The sequence below is a fragment of the Carlito syrichta genome, unplaced genomic scaffold, assembly GCF_000164805.1.
Source record: "Carlito syrichta isolate Samal-C Ts95f unplaced genomic scaffold, Tarsius_syrichta-2.0.1 Scaffold316376, whole genome shotgun sequence".
Taxonomy (NCBI): domain Eukaryota; kingdom Metazoa; phylum Chordata; class Mammalia; order Primates; family Tarsiidae; genus Carlito; species Carlito syrichta.
This window is the reverse complement of record NW_007260472.1, coordinates 643,475-657,177: the sequence shown is the minus strand read 5'-3', so window position 1 is coordinate 657,177 and position 13,703 is coordinate 643,475. Positions and strand designations below refer to the sequence as shown.

General features: G+C 47.5%; 1 protein-coding gene across 1 annotated transcript in view; it reads right to left on the bottom strand.

Annotated features, from left to right (window-relative positions):
- KCNJ5 (potassium voltage-gated channel subfamily J member 5) overlaps positions 1 to 13,577 on the bottom strand; it is a 26,096-nt gene extending 12,519 nt beyond the window's left edge. The window contains exons 1-2 of the mRNA XM_008074224.2: positions 13,276 to 13,577; positions 10,695 to 10,697 (exon numbers count right to left, since the gene is read on the bottom strand). The gene's annotated coding sequence lies outside the window, so the exon portion shown is untranslated. The remainder of the gene's footprint in view (positions 1 to 10,694; positions 10,698 to 13,275) is intronic.
- Positions 13,578 to 13,703: the final 126 nt, after the last annotated feature.

Here is a 13,703-nt window from a genome sequence, read left to right as displayed (position 1 = left end):
TCACTCAGTCGTCTAGACTGGAGTGCAGTGGCCGCTCCCGGCCACCGCAGCCTGGACCTGCTGGGCTCTGGGGATCCTTCCGACCCAGCCTTCCAAGTAGCCGGAACTACAGGTGCGCGCTACCACGCCTGGCTAATTTTTTGATTTTATTGTAGAGATGAGGTCTCGCTGCCCAGGCGGGTCTCGAACCCGCGGGCTCAGGCAATCCACTCACCTCAGCCTCCCAAAGCGCGGGATTACAGGCTAAGCCACAGAGCCCGGCCTCTGGGACTCTTAATAGGTAAGGAGACGGAGGACCACTGACACATTCTCTGCCCACAGGAGCGCCCCCGTGTGGTGGGGAGCACACAGACCATTCTGGGCAAGAGAGTGCTGGAGAGACCGAGGCGCCTTGACTGGGGGAGGCCAGGAAGGGAAGGCCTTGGCGAAGAAGGCATCCAGCGAATGCCATGAAGTGGCAGAACCTTTGTGACGTGAGAACAAGGGAGCGATGTTATTTTAACGCATCGCGCCATTGAATAAGTAACAGATCTATGAAGTCTGCCTCCTCTTACAGATCACAAAAGCAGAATGATTTGACAGCTTGCTTAAGGCCGCTCAGTTACTAAGAGGAAGGACTTGGTTTTGTCTGACTCCAAAGGCTCTAAGTTCTCCATTGCCTCTGAGGTTGCTCGTCCTCAGTCCTCGGGGTTTGACCTGGTTGTCCTGCGCCTCCATGGGGATCAGGCCCTGAGGAATCTGGCCCAGAATACAGCCAGATCGACGCAGGTCTCATCTGTGCCAGGAAACCAATTTGTGATTTGCTGCTGTGCTGCCCAAGGTGCCCAGACTGCCAGCAGGGCATCCCCTGCTGGGAACGTCTCCTCCCCCACTCCCCTGCTTCCCTCAGAGTGGCCCCTGTTCATCTGACAGCCAGACCTTGACTTTTTCTAACTACAGCAAAACTTGCCCCCCAAAGATCCCTAATTGTTCCAAAGAGTTAAGTTGTCCATATGTCCCAGGTAACACCTGTTGTTCTGGCAAAATCACTAAGAGTGCCGGGTCACTCTCAGATGTGTCTCTGCTTGGACAATGCCCCTCTACTAGGAAAAGGCCACTTACTAGCAGTCACCAATTTCCCTCTTAATGTCTCCTGACTGGGTTTACCTTCATCCTCTGCCTGGAGTGAGGGAGACATTGCAGAACTCCCGAATTTCTCAGCTAGGGAGGTGTGCATGCCATAGTAACCAGAACCCATGGGTCAGTACCAAACTCTGCCTTCTACACAGGCAGCTGCGTGAGGTCAGTGAGTGTAGCCGCTGGATTGGGTTTTTTCGACACACTGTATATGCTTACTGGACATGTACAGATAGTACAATTTTTATTTTTATTCAAAAGCAATGTCTTCTCAAGTCTTCATTTGCACTTTTAAAAAAACAGGTTTAAAATAATTAATTATTCTTTATTCTAGGAAAAACAATTATACAAGCACATGGTAAATGCGACCAAAACTCTCTGGGGGCAAACAGGGAGTGGTGGGGACTGCGGTGAGCTGCACACACATGCAGTTTTAAGGTGGGGCAACAGCTACTTGGCTCTAGCTAATTACTGCCTTGCCACAATGTGGAGCTGGTACTGCAAAATCCTCCACTTAATTTTTCCAGAAAAGCTTTAAAACTTTTGAACATGAAATTTCTTTTTTTCCATGTTGACAACTAATTCAATGATTTTTGAAACACTGAGCTAGCCAAAGAAAATATATCCGTGAATCAGATTCAGTCTGCCAGCTGCCAATTTATATTTCTGGGCTACTGAGTCGGAGAGAGGCTCTTTGCTCCCCTAGACACATTGGGTTGTACTGTGAGTTATGCTGAGCATAGCGTTAAGAGTCATGGAAGTGCCAGAAAACTTTCCTCAAAGCTTTTCCTGTTTGCACTAGCTCTGCCATGAAGACAGCCTGTCAACCCTCAAGACACGGGGAGTCAGGAGACCTGGCAGGAAGAGAGCTCAATCCAGGAGGCACGCAATAGCAAAGAGAGGGCCTCCTGGGCTGCTCCCTCAGTTTCCCTAGGCCTGGCTCCCATGACCTGACTGTCCTTGTCCACAGCCTTGTGCTCCCTAGCCCCCTCCTCCATGGGGTGGCTGCGATGACACCCCTGTTCCTTCAAGTCATAAAGTGCATCTTCTGCCCCACTGTCTCCTCCTCCCTCACTGTGCAGACCTGCCTCAGAGAACAGTGTCCCCAGTAATCGCGACAGCCCTCCATTCCACTACCAGCAGAAAGGGTTCTCATGGGAAGCGGTTTCTTACTATGAACACTTTGATTCCTTTTGGAGAGTGCTGGAAGGATAGAAGAGTGAATCAGTGGACCCCGGAATTGGTTTGTGGATCAGATCTAACTGACGCTGATCGACAGCAGTGAGGGGATCATGGAAGAAAGTACAGTGCCTGATGAGTGGAATTAGATGTTTTCATGCCCAGGACACTCCTCGCTGTCAGGGGCTCATGGGGCCTCAAGGAGTGTGTAGCCCTTTTCGCTCTGCTCCAAGCAGATTGCTCAGGAAAGGGGACTCTCCGTGCTCCAGAGTGGTCAGGTTCTCCTGTGGAGGCGCGAAAGGGGCAGTGGGCCAGGGGTAGGGACAGAGGTTTTCAGTGGGATGCGGAACCAGGGACACTGTGGATCTAGGAACAATCTGTGTCACATAGCACACTTCATCGCTGCAGAGCTGTCCCTGCATATACCGTTTTCTCTGCTTGCTGAGCTGTTAAGGGCTCTGCTAAAGGGAACTGTTGGTGAGGTGGTCAAGGGATCCTTAGGCACATGAGGGCCTATCCCTGGGGAGCCGTCACAGACTCACAGGTCTCCCCTGGGCCTCCATTCTGGGCTACCTCTGTCCCTCAAAGGATATTCCTCAGCACGATTGTGTATATTGTTGAGAACAATGTCAAGGCGGAGACGAGGATGCAGGGCTGAGGCTGCTCCCAGAGTCATTCAGCTGTCCCTTATTTTGACTCGGAGACACCCTGACCAGAGCAAGCTTTTTAGGGAGCATCTCTTCCATTCATGCTGCGTTCCTTATGCCCTTTGCACGCTTTCTGCTTTTGTTTTAAACATGTGCCCAAAGTATTGGCCTGCAGCAGGTTGTATTTTTCGTTTTTCTTTGCAGAATAGCTCCAGAAGTGAAGTGTGTATGTGCTTGTGTGTGTGTGTGCACACGCTACTCTGAACTAGGTGCCTTACATATGTTAACTCGCTTGATCATCTCAACAGCACCGAGCACTGCGGAGTATGATTATCCATTGTACAGATAAGGACACTGAGATTCAGAGCAGGGAGGGAACCTGCCCAAGTTCACATGCTTGGAAGCAGCAGAATCTGGCTTTGAAGGGACACTGGCCTGACTCCAGAGCCCATGCCCTCCCACTCTCCTGCTTCACCTCCTATAGAGTCCGTCTTGGTTCTGAATGATAATCCCAACTCCCCTGGCCACATGCTAGGCTCTGAATTACCCGTTCCTCCATAGGTCCCTGCCCTGGTCTCTTTCCTATATGAGAAATGGAGCTATCCGTGGGAATCCTAATGATAATGAAATGCCTACCATTTTATCAGGAATATCCTATTTCACCAAATACTAGCATCATGCACTTGGTACCCTAACCTGAACTAGCATAATTTAAGAGCAGGTACAGCCGGGCTCTGTGGCCCAGCCTATAATCCCAAGCCTTGGGAGGCTGAGGTGAGTGGATTGCCTGAGCCCGCGGGTTCGAGACCCACCTGGGTAACTTGGCGAGACCTCATCTCTACAGTAAATCAAAAAATTAGCTGGGTGTGGTAGCGCGCGCCTGTAGTTCCAACTACTTGGAAGGCTGAGGCAGAAGGATTGCCAGACCCCAGCAGGTCGAGGCTGTGGTGGCTGGGAGCAGTCACTGCACTCCAGTCTGGGCGACAGAGTGAGACTCCAACTCAAAAAAAAAAAAAAAAAAAAAGAGCAGGTACAAGGGCTGAGATAATACCAGTATTTCTAGTATATGGAATTAGTATTAGGGAGTAACAGTGGTAATTTGTATCTCTCTTGAGCTCTTTCAGAACTCTTGTGTTGGCTCATGGGAATCCTATCACATTAGTCCCGTTTTACCATTGGACATTTTGGGTTTGCCCAAGGATGCACAAATGTGGGTTAACTCATGCCCAGGATGCTAGCACTGTAGACACAGAAACACTGACTGTGACATTTTCTGTATTACACACACTGAAAGATTTAACAGCAGGCCTGACAGGTGGCCCTGACTTCTGGCTGCACAGCAAAGGAGGCCAGTTGGTGCCAACAGGACCCCAGAAGATGAATTTTGGGCCTTCAGAGCCACAGGCAGTCCAGACCACAGGGAGAGAACGGGCTGCTTGTTTGGCTGGCATCCTTGGAGGATTCCCCACCACAAGTCTATAAGGATGTAATGTAACCTTGTGCATTATTTTCCAGTATCTGGAGAGAAACAGTCCCTATTAGAAGTGCTGTGGATTAAGCCCATGGTTACTCTGACATGAAAAAAGCAAAAATACTGAGAGTTCACAATAAGCATAAAAAAGCAATGAGAGAAGGATTAAACAGTGTTTCACTTCAGGGTTTTTAAAGGAGGCAGAATTTTTGCACCCCCCGGCCCGCTGCCGAAGATGTATGAGAGCAGTCAGATCTGGCATTTTGCTTGGGGAGTCCGATTCTTTGGAGAAAATACAGAGACAAAAAGACCATTTTGATGTAATGGTATTTCAAAGATCCCTTTCTGTATATTAACGTGAGTCTAAATATCTTCAGCAATTTTTCAAAGGGCAGACATTAGGCCTAATTCAAGGCACGGAATGTAGATCGGAAAGGCTTAATCACAGGTGAGTACCTTTCAAGTAATTCAGCATTGCAGGCGAAGCTCATAATTGAGCACTGCATCCCCGGAGCAGCCCTGTGAGCTCATGCCTGAGGTTCCCAGCCCGGGTGACTCCCGTGGACTTCAAATGGAATGTTTCGCTGCCCTCCCAGTGGCTGCCGCGGGCCCCTCACAGCCCTTACATCTTACCCACTGTGACACTCAGCTGTGGCTTACTTGCACAGGTCACATGCATCTCCCGGCCCGCTGCCGAAGATGTATGAAGAATCATGAAGAAAAGGGCATCGAAATCAAATTAAGTCCTTTTCCACGTTCCCCACATTTGTTTCTGTCTGTCTAGTACTTTTCCTTCTTAAGCCTGCCATGTCTTTGACAATGAGCAGCATTGTTCTAATACATTTTCTTCATTATAACTCTGCACTGTATGTATTCTACATTAAATAATAAGAGGGATTAATAATTAAATCAAAATGAAAAACCACTTGTTTCCTCTCTACAGCCCAAGGGACAGATTTCCTGGGCTGATGCCAATTTATCAGGGATGATTAGAGAGATTGGAAAAGTGCACAGAGACCGTAGCCTGAAACCAAGACAGTGTGAATGTGAATGTTTATATGGAAGTGGCAAAGATGGTGAAGAAGAGAAGTGAACCAGTGAGAAAGACCCAAGGAAACAGGACATAATAGGTAAAATCCCAATAACTGTAGCTGACACCTATGGGGAGCATACCATATGCCAGCTTTGATTCTAAATTATTTACATGTATCACCTCATTTAATCATTTCAGAAAAGATATGAGGTAGATACTGCGTTCCTCATTCTCTAGATGAGAAAACTGAGGCTAAGGAGGATGAGTAAGGGCCCCAAATCTAGTAAGTTGCTGATTTGGATGTGAACCCAGGCTGAGAGGCCCTGGAGTCGCACCCAAAGTCTGAGGAACGCAAGGAAAAGGGAATACCCAAATGACCCCAGAAAGAGGAAAGGGACAGATATGGGAGAATGAATGAACCAGGGAAGACCAGTGAGGTCAAGAGAAAAACAAAGTGAAGTGAACAGAATTAGAGTCATGGGCTGAGAATGAAAAAGTATAATAGAGCAAAGGATGAAAAGGAAAGACAAAATGAAGAGATGAGAAGGTGGATGCGGGCATCAGGACACAACTTGGGAAGGAGAGAAGGAAAAGCAGATGAGAGACCCAGGGAAGGGAGCTGCGTCTTCATGCTTGCCCCGGGGCCCTGCTCATGGGCTATCTTATCGACCTTTTCCATGGCATTTCACCCTCCTGTGCCTCAGTTTTCTCATCTAGAAAATGCAGAACATAGTATCTACCACATATCTTTTCTGAAATGATGAAATGAGGTGATACGTGTAAATAATTTAGAATCAAAGCTGGCATATGGTATGCTCCCCATAGGTTTCAGCTACAGTTATTGGGATTTTACCTATTATGCCCTATTTCCTTGGGTCTTTCTCACTGTTCACTTCTCTTCTTCACCATCTATCTTTGTTACTTGTATATATACACACATTCATATTCACACCATCTTGCTTTCAGGCTATGGTCTTTGTGCACTTCTCCTATCTTTCTAGTAGGTGTTGTTAGACACTTTTAACAGAAAGTGAACTGAAGGTGTGAGAAATGAAGGAACATGCCCAAGGTCAGAGTGAGTTCGTGGCAGAACAAAAAGAACTGCTGGCAATAAAGAATGCTGAAGAAAGAACTCAAAGCACAGCTAGATGAATAGAGAAACATCCCGCGCTCATGAATTGGAAGACTCAAATATACTAAAGATGTTGATTCTCCTCAAATTCATATGCAGGTTCAGTGCGACTTCTTTCAAAATCCCACGCGATTTTTTGTAGATATAGATAAGATGATTCCAGGATTTATAGGGAAAAGCAAAGGAACTAGAATGGATAAAACAATTTTGAAAAAGAATAGAAGTGGGAGGGGTGAGATTTATTACATAGTTGCAGTTATCAAGACTGTGCGGTACTGGCAGAGAGACAGACACATGCATTGATGGACCAGAACAGAGAACCCCAAAATAGACCTCCGCAAATATGCCCAACTTACTTTTGACAAAAATGCAAAAGGAATTTGGTGGAGGAAAGAGAGCCTTTCAACAAGCAGTGGTATGGGGGCAACTGGACACTCACAGGCAAAAGATGAACCTTGACCTAAGTCTCAGATCTTATCAAAAATAAACTTAAAATGGATCATGGACTTAAATATAAAAGATAAAACAGCCTGTAATCCCGCGCTTTGGGAGGCCAGGGTGAGTGAATTGCCTGAGCCCGTGGGTTTGAGACCCACCTGGACAACTTGGTGAGACCTCATCTCTACAATAAATCAAAAAAAAATTAGCCGGGCCTGGTAGCGCGTGCCTGTAGTTCCAGCTACTTGGAAGGCTGAGGTGGAAGGATCGCCGGCGCCCAGCAGGTCGAGGCTGCGGTGGCCAAGAGCGGCCACTGCACTCCAGTCTGGGCGACAGAGTGAGACTCCAACTAAAAAAAAAAAGATAAAACAATAGCGCTTTTTTAGAAATGAGAAAATCTTTCCAGGATCTAGGGTGGGTAAAGAGTTCTTAGACTTGACACCAAAAGCACAATCCATAAAAAGAAAAAATGATCATCTATTTTATTGAAATTAAAATCACTTGCTCTGAAAAAGACCCAGTTAAGAAGATAAGATAAATGACAGAGTAGGAGAAAATATCTGTAAAAAACAGTACATGTCAAAAGCCCAGTATCTAGAATATTTTATTTAAAAAATGCTTAAACCTCAACAAAAACAACAACAAAAGCCAATCCAATTAGAAAATAGACAAAAGACACGAAGATGCATTTGGATAACGAGAATATGTGGAGGGCAATTAAGCACATAAAAAGATGGTCAGTCATTAGGGAAAGGCAAACTAGAATCGCCTATCAGAATGGTTAAAATAAAAAGGTGATAACACCAAATGTTGGCAACAATGCACAGAAACATCACTCAAACATTGTTGGTCGGAATGTACAGTAGTACAGTCACAATGGAAAACAGTTTGACAGCTTTTAAACAAACAAACAACCATACAACTACCATATGATCCAGCAATTACACTTCTGGGCACTTATCCCAGAGAAATGAAAACTCATGTTCACAGAAACCAGTACACGAATATTTACAGCAGCCTTATTCATAATAGCTCCAAAGTGAAAACAACCAGTGTCTTTAAACAAACAATGGTGCAATCACACTATAGAATACTACTTAGCAATAAAAAAAAAAACAAAACACATACACACATGTGAACATGCATGGCTAATCTCCAAAGAATTATGTTAAATGAAAAAAGCCAATCTCCAAATATTGCATGCTGTGTGATTCTACTTGTGTCACATTCTTGAGATGACAAAAATTATAGAAATGGAGACCAGATCAGAGGTTGCCAGGGATTAAGGAGTGGGCAGGGTGGGAGGGAAGTGGGTATGTCCAAATAAAGACCACATAAGAGATACTTGTGGTGATGAAAGTGTTGTTTTCTTGCCAATTATTTATCTGTGTTATTAGCATACTAGTTTTGCAAAATGTTACCACTGAGAGAAACTGGATAAAGAGTATGGTAGATCTTTCTGTTTTATTACTTAAAGTGCACATGAACCTATAATTATCTCAAAATTTAAAAGTCTAATTTAAAAAAAGAATGAATGCAGTAGAAAAAGAGACTGAGCTGAAGAGCACTAATGGGCATTTATGCTCAAGAGAATAAATGAGAAAAAGACAAAACTGAAGGGAAAAAAGAATCAAAATGAGAAAGAAAGGAAGTAAAATGTGACCAGGTGGGAATGCCTAAGAGGAGGAGTCAGGGAGGTCCAAAGAGATGAAGGAAAGGATGGGGCAGGGGACATGTGTGCCCAGGACCACTCACGGGCCTAGGCTTCCCTCCCTACTGCCCTGAGTCTAGCCTTGGGCACTCTCCTCTCCAAGTCACTTCTTGGACCTCTTCTACCTATCACTCACAAATCTGTTTCTCAAGCCCAGTGAGAAGCCTTCCCTGTTCCTCCCCGACAGCCGCCTTTGCCACTGTGGCCCCATGCGTTTTCCTAAGGGCACCTACCATGGATGCCGAAATCTGTCATGGCCAACGGAGAGCGCCTGGGGCCTGCAGGCAAGTATGTAAGTGATCCGATCTCCTATTAGGCTCCTTCTATCCAAGGTCTGTCCTATGTGCAGGAAACTCCTGCACATTTTGAAGAAATATGAGTGACTTTCTGAGTTTACCTGATAAAGAACACTTTGCAGAGCACTGAGGCAACCCGACTTGGGCCGGGGAGGCTTTCATACCCAGTGCCGAGTGGGGTCGTGCTAGCTGACTGTCCTGGCCGCCTTTGTTTGTAAGGGTCTCTGAGGCCTGGGCACTGTGGCTTCTGCCAGCCCTGCTGGACATCCACCTTCTGGAGCAGAGGCAGCCCCTCCCACACCAGGCTATAAACACCAGGTGCTCAGTAGAGCAGTCTGTACTGGGATGGGCTTGGAGTAGGGAAGCAGGCTCTAGGGGCAAGACACAGGTTCAGCCCAGGCCACATCTGAGGTCCTCTTGGCCCTTGCTTTTCCCCCTTTTCCTTTTTTTTCCCCTTTTAGTTGGAGTTTCACTCTGTTGCCCAGGCTGGAGTGCAGTGGCATGATCACAGCTCACTGTGCAACCTCAGTCTCCTGGGCTCAGGTGATGTTGTCTTTTCAGCCTCCCGTTTAGCTAGGACTATAGGTGCATGCCGCCATGCCTGGTTAAGCTAATATTTTGGCTTTTGGTAGAGACAAGGTCTCGCTGTGTAATCCAGGCTGGTCTTGAATTCCTGGGCTCAAGCAATCCTCCGGCCTCTGCCTCCCCTGCTGGAATTAGACATGAGTCACTGCACCTGGCCCCCTTTTTTTCTTCTTGAGCAGCAAGAAATAATATGGGATGATGGCATGGGAATCTCCCTGATTGTAAGGCTGGGAGCCGGAAAGGTGAGAGAAGGCGTAGGGTGGGCAGCACACCTAGCCCCAAAACACAGGATGAGACTGTGAGCTTGCTCTCCCCTTCACACTCCTACCCTCTCCTTCCCCCAGACTCTCTGGCCAACATATGGGCTGATCCCTGATGACCAGGAAGTGCGGTTGCCACCTGCCAACTGGTTGGATTATCCCTGACCTTTGCCCCTCAGGGTGCTCTGGTCTGTAATGATAATGGAACTTAACATTTAAGCCCCCGCCAGGATCTCCAGGGTCATGTGTTAAAGCTTTGGCTCTAACATTTAACTTAACACGGCTCTTGGCAAGGGTCACTGCTGTCCTAGGCTCTGTTGACTAGAATAGCTCCCTTATCAGAATGTCAAGGTAGGAGGAACTAGATTAGCCACTGCTGCCGGGCAGAGCCATGGAGGCCAACCACTCCAGCCTCACTGGCAGGCTTTCAGAAGGGGAAGCCGTCCGCTCTGTTTTAAAATAATTCCAGAGACAGCCACTCCACACATCTTTTTGAGAAATACAGTAAAGTATTTTTATTCAAAAGCCTCACTGCAATCCTTTGTGTCTATACCCCATTCTTCTAGACCTGTCTTTAAGAGAAACAGAAAGATTCTTCCATGGCTGACAACTATCCTAATAGTCAACTGATGATGAATCTTCGCTTAGAAACATTGCCAGCTCTCAACGTCCTGTTTGTAGCTCACACACAGTGTATATTTTAATCTGAAAACATCTCCCTTGAACTTCCTAGTGGGTTCCAAAGCCTCCTGCATTCTCTCCATAGTCCTTCCACCCCCAGCCTAAACGGTCAATATTGGCTCAGAAAATGCAAGTTTTTGCTAACATGCTCCAAAATGGAAAGCATAATCCTGCCCCAACAATCATATTCCAAGGTTTTCAAAAATTAATTCTTTCTGGCACATGATAGGTGATCAAATAATTGGTTGTTGAGCAATTTTTAAAATTAAAAACCAATAGAAGTAAACACATTTTTCAAATTCATGGAAGCACAGCATGCGTTAGTGGCTTTGCCTACAGAAAGCATGAAGGATCAGGTCACTTTAAGAACAAAGGGGAACTGGGGGAAGGGGCTCTCCCTTTGTTTCTTCCCTCCTGTGGAGCTAGCTTCATCACAAATAACCAGAACAGGCTTAAGAATCTCCCGAATTCTTAGACCAGAAACCCAGTCAGGAGCTTGCAGAAAGCCCCACAGGCCTCTCCCTGTGCACTTGTAGCAGGGGCAGTGAGGCCAGGAAAGTGGTGACAACCACTCTGGTGCTTCTGCAGGACTCACAGAGGAACGTAATCTGCACTGCTCGGGATGTGCCGGCCAACTCCGGGGAACCCACGTGGGGAATCCCACGAAGGAGGTCTGACTTCACCCCAGAGGAGACAGCTCCAATTGGGGGCCAGTCCTTGTCATGTCCTGTCTACTGTCTGCTCCCCCGACCTTGTCTCCTCCTCCAGCTGCACTGCTTTTGCTGGATGGAGCACGTTCATTTTCAGTTGAATGCAGGCACGCTTCTTAAAGAAACGCGGCCTGTGAGGAATGCCAACAGCTTATACACAGCTTTTGGAGAGGACTGGACACATCCATGCCTGAGTGGCTGATCCCTTTCTGTTGGACAGCTAGGTAGTAAGTCCAGAACATTGTTCTGGGGATGATCTCTGTGCTTTGTGGGATATACAGACAAGTTCTGTATCCTTTCTTTTCTTTTTTTTCTGAGACTGAGTCTCACTATGTTGCCCAGGCTGGTCTTGAACTCTCAGGCTCAAGCTATCCTCCTGTCTCATCCTCCTGAGCAGGCAAGTTCTCTATGTGATGTTTCCTCTCTTTCAAGGGTGGCCCTGCTGCTGTTCTTCCAAGAAGCACACCTAGCATCTCAGGACTACCACTGAAGGCAATACCTTATGCCTCTAAGCAGAATGATGTTATCTCAGATAGGCTCCCTAGTTTAAAATCCCCATCAAGCTAACCAAAGTTCTTCATGTCAGAACCCAGCCATGGGCCTCTTCTGTCTCACTCCCACATCATCCTTCAGATTCTGGGACTCCTGAGGGCATCATTGGGACAGTGGATGGGACTTATACTTGAGTTTGAGGAAAAGGCATGGATCTGGGAAGGCCAGAACACCTTTCAGGGGTGGTTTTTAAATAGTGTGTGGAAAGACCCTGGATTTGAAGCCAGGGGACGTGAGTTTCCAAGATAACAGCACTTCCACTCAGTGCTTGGAATTCTGTTCGCTTTTATCTCATCTATAAGACAGGAGAAACAAGCTCTGTCCCACAGGACTGGTGTCAGAAATAACTCATGTCCAGCTCAACACCTTGGTTTCATAAATATTAGCCTTTTTCTCCCATGGAAAAGTGCTTTGTGAACCAGAAAGCCCTATAATGCATGACTTATGACAAAAACAAGGTAACTTTTGGAGTGAGACCTAGGTAAAAATCTCAGTTTATAGGCTGTGTACCTCAGGCAAGTTACACAGCCTCTCTGGGCGGCCACTTCTCACCTGTAGAATGAGGTTGAGAATATCTACTTTGTTAAAATGACTAAAGCATGTTTCTGCTGATTTTCTTCTGGTGTTTGAAAGGGTTCTTGGAGCAGGTTCTGGGCTGGTCTTGCCAACCGCGATGTTTGGGGAATCTCCTGGAACTTTGGAACTAAACTGGGTCCAAGGGGCCAACACTGACCTAATGCCCTCCCCAGCCCTGGGGAGGGAAGACACAGAACCGGGGGTTCCACAGCTCTCCAGGGAGATTTACAGGTTTGAGGAAAAGGGAATAATGATGGTGCAACCCTTTCCCAACCCCTATCCCTGTCCTTGCAGCCTGTACCAGGACCTTTCTGAACAGTTTGGGCATCACTGAAAGATGTTTCAAAAGACACAGAGAGAGGTATGCAGGAAGTGACCTGTGCAGTGAGGAGGGCAGAAATAACAAGACCATGTTTCCAATTTGGCCACACTTAAAAGAGAAAGCAAGATTCAGCTGAGGATCTAAGGTTGAGGACACCGCCCCCATCCTGGTCCTCCCTGCCCCCATCTAAAGGTAGAGCCTGCCAAGGGGAATAATGTCCCCCCAAACACTACCCCTTCTGGCCACTGCCCTGGCCTCTCAGACCACTGCTAGGAGGTTTGGGGGCAGGCCCAGGTATCCCTGGTCTAGTGCCAGAAGTGGAGATGTTTACAGCCCTCTGAGGGCTGGACTCCCCAGGGCATGGTAGCCTGCAAGCTAGGGACATCTCCAATTTGCTGGCAGAACTTGGGACCCATCCTGAGCTTTTCCTTAACCCCTGGCTACCAATCTAGCAGGTTCCCTGTGAAAGCCTGCCGCCAGGGGTCACGGACACCTGAGAGTGTCGTCCTACCTTCCAGAACCAGTGAGCTGGGGTAGAAATGGAGGAGGAAAAGAAAGCAACTTACTTGTGGAGATCGGAGCTTCCAAGTGCCACTGATGCTAACTTCTGGGATGTCCCTTAGAGGCGGTGCAGTCCGCGTTCAGGGCTTTTGAGCGACTCTCCAGCCCCCGCCATTACCCCTCGGAGAAGCTGTAGCTAGAACCTGTCCCTGTCGTGGGGTCCTGTGGGCGGAGGTGTGTAAGCCATCCTGTCCCTTCACTGGCTGGCCCCTTCGGTCACTCCCTTTCTCTAGCGAGAGCAGCTGGAGGCTTCTCTCTCCCTCCCTCCCTCTCTTCCTCCTCCCTCCCCTCCTCCCTCTTCTCTCTCCCAGGGTTCTCCTCCCTCAGTCCCCAGTACAAATGAATCTCTGGGTAGGAATGCGACTGAAAGGGCCACCGGCAAAGGCGGTAGGAGGTGGAGTGGGGGCGGGGTGAAGGTGGGGCGGAGGTGGGG